Raw genomic sequence first — 8,683 nt, forward strand, 5'->3', positions numbered from 1 at the left:
AATATAGGCAGAAATCAATGGCTGTGCCAAAAAAAAAAATGAGAGTAACAAATTCCACTATTTAATCTGCATAATTAGCGGGATTTATTTGTTGACTTGATTTCTTGATAGTCTGTGATCCTCCTTAAAACATATATAGGTTCAATACGGAGGGGTATCTATCGTATCTTCATGATGTTTTGCTATTGATGTTGGTTTTGGACAGATGCAGCATTATAAATAACATTATCAAAGGGATTGCTTCCCTTAACGTGGCCCCTTAATTAAGTGGGTGGGTTGGTGCATAATGAATGGATAATGATGGGCGGCGGTTATATATCCGTAAATTTTAATTTGTTTTATTATATATCATAATAATAATAAATTATTAGTTTTAATAGTTAGTCTCTCCTTAAAAAATATTTATAATAATTAACTCCTCCCATTAATTTTAACAATACTTATAACTTTGATTTTTTGCTTTTACCCCATCATATAATTTCATAGATCCGCCGTCGGTTATGAAGCTGAGTTCACACAAGCATCCTTAGCTGATAGTTTTGCAAATACGTCTATCAATTGTGATGCACATAGCTACCTTTTCACAGATAAATGGTCAAGCTCAATGTGTTCATGAGCATGGAACATTGGGTTGACTGTCATATGAGATCACTTATATTATTACAGGAATAACTATGAACTATGAATCGTGAGAAGTGCCAATATTGCGAAGGATATAACGCATCAATTTCTAAGTTCATACAAATTTATAGTTATGAACACGATTTTTATTTTTTTGTTATATAAATAATGATCACCCCTCTAAGCTTAAATAAATTTTATTATTTCAGATTTTTTTTATCATATAAAAAATAATAATTTACCGTAAGAATAGATTAGCTATTTCGCCCCTTATAAAATTTTCTCGCGTTGTATGACTTTGTCCATGTTAATTATGTAGTCGTAAAGGGCCTGAAGGCCTTGAAAAGAGCAACCGGCCCATTAGAATGATCAGGGGACTGACAAATCTGAATAACAACATTAGTACTTTTTTATTTTTTTGTTGGTAAACACAACATTATTAGTAATTAAATCATAACATGCAATATAGTTTGGGATTTTTGTGCAACTGCATTAAAGTGTAGTAACGTCAGCTACACTAAGATCAGAAGTTTGCTTGTTAAGATTTAAGAAATTGTGGGGTTCTGGAAGTCTCTTATAATTTATTAGTTTTGCTAGCTTTTTGGGAACCTCTCCAATTAACCTGAGTTGGGATGATATAATTTCTTTATAAACTAGCACATCATGATTCATTACTATTTTATTTTGACTAATATATTGCTCAACATAACTGATGAAGTCATAAACTCAAATTCTTGTGGGGATGAAAGTGACTTAACTAGTGACAAAAATGCCACTCTTTAAAAGCATTTGGATTATTTTTTCAATATGCAGGTTGATGTCACAGATATTTTGTAATGGATAGTGAGGGTTCTAAGAAGTCTAATTCTTGTTATAAAAAAAAAAAAGTCTAATTCTTAGAAGGAACAAAATCAGCCGACACGCACATGCACATTTATCCAATAAAATTAAAAAGGTATTTTATTTTATTTTTGGTTAAAAAAGGTTTGAATTCATAAACGAAGTTAATCCACTATGACGCGTATTAACATAGCACTCAGCCTTTTATAAACTGCACTAACTAGGGCAACTAATAACAACTACTAATTTATTAAAAAAAATGCCTTGTGTCTTGCCCAGCTTAAGTGATCATAAGTACATTAGAGCTCAAGAATAAAAAAAAAAATTTGTGATAAGATGTTTTTTTATTTTTATTTTTTATTTTTTGGTGAAAATGATACAAGATGTTTAAGTTTACAAAATAATATTAATAAGAATAAATTATCCCGCTATTATAAATATAAATCAGTCTTATATATTTTTTAAATATCTTATATTATTTCACATGCATTTTATTAATTTTAAAAAATAAACCTTTTGAAGCTTTTTCATACAATATTATCACTTTAACTATTAACATGGCTCTTTTTAAAGTATTTCCAAACTATATATATAGAGAGAGACAGGATCAACTTACATCAGTGTAAGAGTAATAATTCTTACACTTAATCTTAACCGTTGATTTCCGTTCATCAAACGAATGTATTAATTAGATTATTCCCATTAATTAATTATTAATTATAACCGTTAAATATGCGAAAATCAACGGTTAAGATTGAGTGTAAGAGTTATTACTCTTACACCGGTGTAAGAGTTAGAAGTCTTACACTCAATCTTGATCATTGATCCACTTGTATCCAATGACTCACATTACTAAAAAAATTGAGCCCTTAGATATAAATAGAATCAGCGGACAAGATTGAGGGTGTAACTTACACTGGTGTAAAATGATCTTGACCTATATATATATATATATATATATATATATATATATATATATATATATATATATATATATATATATATATATATATATATATATATATATAGAGAGAGAGAGAGAGAGGTATGATCCTTTGACACCGGTGTCAAATTTAAAGTTTGACACTTCATCTAAGAGTCGTTAGATAAAAAAAATCAACGACTCTGATTTGTAAGCATGTGACACTGTTGATCTTTTTTTATCTAACGGCTATCAGATGAGGTGTCAAACTTCAAATTTGACACCGATGTCAAAGGATCCTACCTTTATATATATATATATATATATATATATATATATATATATATATATATATATATCGTTGATCTTTTTTTATTTAATGGCTCTCAGATGAGGTGTCAAACTTTAAATTTGACACCGGTGTCAAATGATCCTACCTCTCTCTATATATATAGAGAGATATATATATATATATATATATATATATATATATATATATATATATATATATATATATGGGAAATAATTATCTCATGCAATAGAGATAAAGTAGTGGGGTACACTATTTTTTCAATTTACACTATTTTTTCAATTTTTTAAAAATAGTGGACCCTATTATCTTATCTCTGTTGCACGAGACAATTATCCTATGCAACATGAGATAAATAGATCTCTATATATATACATATATATATATATAGGGGAAGTATCCGTTTATAATTTTTTTTTTTTACAAATTATACTAAGTATGACCGGTTATACACTCTTGATTGAAGTATAACCGGTCATACTTAGTGTAGTTTGTAAACAAAAAGTTTGTAAATATAACTTTCCCCTTATATATATATATATATATATTAAATTAGAGTCTATTATTTTAAAATGATTTATTCTATAAATTTCTCTCTTGAAGAATGACAAGTTTATTCTTAGTTTTTAAATTTAAATTATTTGGAATTAATTATGTATAGTCTTGGAAATCTTGAAATTCTTCATTATGCAAATCTAAATGTACAGAGAAGAAGTGGGACTATGCACATTCATAAGTCCCAACTTGGAGATAACATGTTGAAAAGCAGTGATAAATAACGACTTGGTGAAGAGATCTGATATCTGCTCCGAGGAAGGAACTGGTGATAATCTTGAAAATTCATCAACTAAAGTTAAAAAGTATTTATATCCTTGGACAGTCGGGACCGAGAATGGCCCCCGGATATCAACATGCAATCTTTCGAACAACTTAGTTACTTGTGAAATACTAGTAGGAAAGGGAAGCTTCTTTAGTTCTAGCAAAGTGGCATATATCACAAGACCTCATGTGTACATTCAGTATGAAAGGGAATTGAGAAGCAACATGCTTCAAAACATTTTCTGAAATGTGTCCTAAACGAAGATGCCATAATGATGGATCATCTTTATTACATTGAAATGAATTACTGTAACTCTGAAAACTTGACTTCGAAAGGGAGCATCCAGTACGCATTACGAACAATCCTCCTTGTCTTTTAGCTATACCAATCATCTTCAAAGTGGTGTTCTGCTTAATAAAACATTTTGAAGCACTCAAGGTTAGAGAACAATCAGTGCTATCTAGTAGCCTTGTTACAGATACAAGATTGACCTTGAACTCTGGAACATATAAAACGTTCTTTAAAACAAGAGAGGAAGAGATGCTGACGATACCAGAATATGATGCAACAACAGAAGATCCATTTGGCAAATTTATAGATATAGGTGCAATCTTGTGAAAAGATAAAAATATGGAACAAATATGTGTAATATGGTCTGTGGCTTTAGTGTCCAAGAGTCATTGTATTGAATTTGTACCTGCAACTTGAGAGATTTCATCATTTAGCATCGTTTGTGCCATGTTGGTGGCATGTGCAGAGTTGGATTGCTGCATGTAGTTGAGAAATTCTTCATTTTTTTCTTTCGAAACTCATATTTATGAGCCTAAAGCCTTATTATCACACTTCAAAGGAGTAGCATTAGATTCTTTGATTTAAACTGCATTACTAGCATTCTGGAAATTATTGGACGATAGCCTTGAGGGAAGCCCTTCTTTAAGTAACAAGTATCAATAGTGTGGTTCGTTTTCTTGCAGTGAGTGCAGTATTTGTTGCCTGCACCTTGTCCTCGTCCACCATTAGATTTTTCTTTTCCTCTCTATGAAAAACCACGACCACGTGAATTTTTTGAGGAAATTGCAAAAACTTTCGTCTCGTTCATATTTCCACCATGTAGATCTACTTGAAGTTGTCGTTCTTGCTGCAGAACCAAAGAAAAGGTCCTTCTTATGTTCGGGAGAGGAGATATCAACATTATTTAGGAACAGGTGCAAGGTGGAAGTGGCGTGAGATTGTTCAGTTCCTCCCAAAGTGCCTTCAAACTTGTAAAGTCATCAAACACTGATTTGTCTCCTTGATTTGTTTGATATAGATCCTCTTGCAAATCTGAAATACAAAATGTATCAGATTGAGAGAATCGATCTTGTAAATCACTCCACATTTCATAAGCCTTCTCGATCCAAAGATGGATTGAACGATGGAGTCAGCAATAGAGCGGTGGAACCAAGAGAGCACCATCGTGTTGCTTCTTTCCCAAGACATATATCTTGCATCATCTTCTAGAAGAGCAATGATGGTGCCATTAACAAACACCAATTTGTTATTCAAGATCAAGGCTACCTTCATAGCTTGTGTGTAGGAATTATTGGATCAGCAAAAGCTTTTTAGACCATTGCGGTTTGGGATGCAAACGGATCATCACCGTTTTACTGATTTACCTCTTGGTGCGCAGATCTCGTGCAGAATCTTCCCATGTATGGTTCCTCTTTACGATTTGCTCACCCCAGCGCCGCAACACAAACAACTTCCTTAAAGTTTTGGACAGTGACAGATCTTCCGACTATGCTTCAAGGGAAAATAGGAAGTGTGTGGGCACTCTCTCACTTTTAAGGAGATGACCTTATCTCAGCCTCTGCAACTACCAAGTGAAGACTAGAGAGGTTGATGACTATAAATATAGAATATATATGGGCTCCAAGAAACCCTAGCCCTAAGCTGAATGAGCTTTAGGTTTCTTGTGCTTTTCTTACACACTATGCCTTATTGACCTTTAGTGAAAGAGCAAAACCCAACACCGTGACCATGCATACTAATTATTTCCATTCATCAATGGAGAAATAAGAAATAGTGAATTTGATTCATTAGGGTGGAGATAGTAAGGATATGAGAGTTGGTTCTGCTCTGCTATGGCTAAGAAAAAGAATTGAGGAAGAAGAAATGTTTGCGGAAGGTGGTAGATGGCCCAAAGCTTTCAAAGTCCTGATACCATCTTGGAATTCTTTATTATGCAAATCTAAATGTACAAAAATGTTCTTACCATATATATCGAAGTGAAGAACTAATATAAAGCTTATACACGAAACGAAGCAAAAGAACCAAAGTATAGTAACTGATACATTAACAGCCAAAACAAACTCTAACAAATAACAGAAAATAGTTCAGCGCATTTGTCCACGTGCTCTTTTTTTTTTGAACAAAATGGAATTAAATTAAGCTGAAGTACAGACTCTGGGTATAGTAACACCCATCAAATCACTACACAAAAAGGTAGAACAATCCTGCGGAGGATGATCAAGGATATGCACATCCCAATCAGGGTAGGAGCAGCCCAAGTTTGCAAGTTTGTCAGCCACCATGTCCCTAACTTGGATATTCCATTGTCTTCCCATCATTGTCCCTAATCTGGTTGATCAGAGGAGCCAGGGGATGTTGAACACCACAGCCTTTCATGATAAGCTGAATGGCTACCTGAGAGTCCCCCTCAAACCAAGCCTGTCGAATTCCCTCTTCCCAGGCCACCTCCATCCCAGTAAGGAATCCCCAGAGTTCCGCTCTCATGGAAGTCCCAGACCCAAGGTTCTTACATAAGCCCCTCGTCTAATGCCTACGCGTCCCTAATCACGCCGCCGCAACCAGTTCGACCACCACCGTTGTGACAGGATCCATCTACGTTAATCTTGTGCCAACCAGGGTCTGGAAACCTCCATGCTATTAAATCTCCTCCTTGCCGCGAGGCTGGATGTTCTGATCACAAAGGGTTATGCGGGTCTAACCACATGTGCGTTCATTCTATTCTTGCAACAACTATCAGTATTAACCACGTCAACTTTTGTATTTATATTAGGGTATATTTAATATACAGAGTTATTGTAATTTTTATTTTTTTTATAAATATATATTATTATAATTTTTTTCTCGTACATATTTTTTATTTTAATTTATACATTTTTATTTTATCTAAATTTAAAAAAAAACATTAAAAATTTCGCTGGCCTCTCATATAATTATGCTTTAATTAGTTCGATAATTTTTTTTGGATATATATTTTAATATTTACATAACAACTCAAGTTTATGATTTTTTACCTAAAATCGAACTCGATTATTCTAAGTAGTGAAGAAAGGCTAAGTTACTGATATTGATGGCCAGGGTAAATCACTCCTCAACTAAGTTTTTTCTTCCCTCATTGAATGTCCTAGAATCCAAACCCCGTTTGAGAGACTAGAGAAGCCTAGCAGGGGACTTTTTGATTTGCAAAAAGGATTAGTATCTTATTTATTTATGCCTAATTAAAGGTTGTTGAGCTCAACAACCTTCGCCATGTTATTATTATGTGCAGAAAAAAAAAAATCAAACATCCTTTTAGTTAACTAACAATTGCCATAACCACTAACGCAAGATAATTCCCACTACAATTCATCACAAAAGCCAAAGCCGACATTATTGTTATTATAACCACCGCCCCTGTTGTTATTATAACTTGCCCACCACTTTCCAATTTAGAGTATTCTTAAGGTTTGGGCAAATATAATTACAACAGTTAACAGTTTTATCCCATATTTAACCACACACTTTTATCACCAAATATTTGGATATTGCCTTATCTTGAAGGAAATCTTGCTTATATTTTTCAATGATTATTATTATTCACTTTAATAAGCTTCCAAATATGAAACAATAAAATTTGGGTAAAATGACATAATTAATATAAATTTAAACACAAAATATTTTTTTAATACATAGTAAACAAACACAAATTACTTAAATAATATATATTTGAAATTATTTTTTAAATTAAGACAAACAGGTACTACGAGAAGAATACACAACTAATCGTATATAGGGAGATGCCTAATTGTCATTGTGATATAAATAGTTAAGTTACACACATATTTCATGCACAATTAGTTGTGCACACCTCAATACACAAACTTACGAGATCATGTTACGTGACACATCTTGATAGTCTATCTCAAATTTTATTGTCACACATATTTTTTTCCCTTCGCTTCATATAAAATAATTACTGTCATAAATATTTATTTAGTTGAACAATAATTAACATAATAAATTTTGATTAAATGATACTTCGAATTATTTTTCTAAAAAATAAAAAAATTATTATAAAATTGATTTTTTATTTTTTATGAAATAATTTAAAGATTGGTTAGTGGAAACTTCTTATTATTTTGCTGAAAATAAAAAAAATCAATTATTCAATCATGATTGATAATAATAAATTTATTGTCAACCATACGATTTGATATTTATTTTTTTCCTGAAAGTAACTTATTTCACAGAAAAAAATATTTATCCAATTGTGATTGATTATAATAGATTTCATATTTTTAAATTTAAAAAACAATTATTTCTTCTATCAAATTATGCCACATGACAAGATCACTTAATTTATATTATTTGGATTTTGGGTAATTTATTTTTAAATTTGCATGAATAATGTCATTTTGCCATAAATTAACTAAAATCTCTTGTAAATAATAGATAAAACATAAGATTATTTCTATTCCTTTAACTGTACCTTATTTTTAAATACTAAATTATAAACTTGGGGAATGATTCGTTTACAAATTTTTTTTACAATTTTTTACAAATTACACTATGTACTCTGGGAGAACATAGTATAACTTAGTGTTCTCCCGAGAGAATATAATGTAGTTTGTAAACAAAAATTTTGTAAATATAACCCTTCTCTATAAACTTATATGAAACTATACTAAAATCGTTGAAGATTAAATAAAAAAGAAATGATTTCTGCTTTAGTGAAATAAAATTCTCTGCCATTGAGATATATCACCCCTTTTCTCTTTCATTGTTTTATCTCTCCCTTTCATTTTGCTTTCTCTCTATTATTTTATTTTAGTGGCAGAGAGAGTTTTTTTCGCCACTGAAACAGGAATCATTTACCCTTAAAACAAAAATTGAATTATATATC

Source organism: Gastrolobium bilobum, unplaced genomic scaffold, assembly GCF_033153095.1.
Source record: "Gastrolobium bilobum isolate Gb01-03AN ecotype WA unplaced genomic scaffold, APGP_CSIRO_Gbil_v1 utg500, whole genome shotgun sequence".
NCBI lineage: Eukaryota > Viridiplantae > Streptophyta > Magnoliopsida > Fabales > Fabaceae > Gastrolobium > Gastrolobium bilobum.